Source organism: Alnus glutinosa, chromosome 9 (assembly GCF_958979055.1).
Source record: "Alnus glutinosa chromosome 9, dhAlnGlut1.1, whole genome shotgun sequence".
In the NCBI taxonomy this organism is placed as follows: domain Eukaryota; kingdom Viridiplantae; phylum Streptophyta; class Magnoliopsida; order Fagales; family Betulaceae; genus Alnus; species Alnus glutinosa.
The window spans coordinates 9,139,539-9,141,022 of NC_084894.1; the positions used below are offsets into that span (position 1 = coordinate 9,139,539).

A 1,484-nucleotide genomic window follows, 5' to 3' on the forward strand; every position below is an offset into this window, starting at 1 on the left:
GCTGCCTGCCAATTGGGCTAGTGGAAGTGTGAGCTTCCATTCCAATAGTCTCCAATTTCGTTGGACTACTTCCATAAGCCAATGAAAATTAAGTTGAAAGTATAGTAGTAAGCTTCCATTCAAGTACTCCCGCATTCCTTTGGGCTACTTGCATATATTCATTCCATTGTAATTAAGTTGAAAGTAGTAAGTTTGATTCTAAATTGTAAACAAATTAATTTGAATAAGAACCCAATGTAACCTTTAGGACAATTCTTAATGATGAACTACTCCAAATTCTTTTGTATTTGTTTTTCCTATTGCTTATACTTTTTTTCCCATATTACATTTCATCCCAAAACTTAAATGGAGAAGAAAAAAAGAGATCAGATGAAAAATATATATCTGGGTGAAAAAATAGTGGAAATAATTTGATGTGGTAGATTAATCTTGAATCACCCTCCAGAAACCTCTTGCTTTCCAATATTTACTTTTACCCCCATGTGGCTTGTAATTGAAAATGGGTGATTGACACCTGTCCTCCACATGTCCATCTGTTGTAACCCCAAACACAATTATTATCCGTTCAAAATAACGTAGCCACTCTTCTCATTTTCATGTCGTTGTTTTTCAGAGGGAAAATCCGGAGGACGTAAAAGAATTAATGGCTCCGAAGCGTTCGGCTAAGGTGGTGGTGAAGACCACCAGAAAAGTTGTGCGAGAAACTATGATAGTCACAGTAGTTTCAAGCGATCAAAAGCCAGCAGTTGTAGGAGATGAAGACATAGAAAATGAAGGGATTACTGATCTCTCAGAACAAGTAAACCAGTCAGTTCAAATTGCAGTGGAAGGCAAATCACAAGACGAAAGGCAAGGCGAAGCACGAGAGGAGAACCAACAAGAAGGGGCATCAAAGAAAGATCAAGAAAATGAAGGGATAACTGATCTTTCAGAACAAATTCCAATGGAGGGGAAACCACAAGAAGAAAACCAAACAATTCCCACTTCCAAACAAGAAGGAGCATCAAAGAAAGATCAAGAAAATGAAAGGATAACTGATCTTTCAGAACAAATTCCAGTGGAAGGAAAATCAAAAAGAAGAAAACCAAACAATTCCGAGTTCCCAACAAGAAGGGGCATCAAAGAAAGATAAAGCGGAAGAGAGGAAGAGGGAGAGGAAGAGGAAGAGGAGAAGAAAAGAGGGTGGCGGAGAAGAGTAAAAGAGGTACATGTTCAGGGTATTGAAGCAGGTGCATCCAGGGATAGGGATATTGTCAAAGGCAATGACAGCTCTGAACAATCTGATGAGCGACATGTTTGAGAGGGTGGCAGAGGAGGCGGCAAGGCTGTCAAAGTACACGGGGCGAGTGACGCTGTCGTCGAGAGAGATCCAAGGGGCAGTCAGGCTGGTATTGCCTGGGCAGCTTGGGAAGCATGCCGTTGCCGAGGGTTCTAAGGCTGTCACTACCTACATCACCAACAATGCTAGAGCCTCCAAGTCTTAG

The 1,484-nt window shown here is 41.0% G+C and overlaps 1 pseudogene; it reads left to right on the forward strand.

Annotated features, from left to right (window-relative positions):
• Positions 1-643: 643 nt before the first annotated feature.
• Positions 644-1,484, forward strand: LOC133876738 (uncharacterized; annotated as a pseudogene).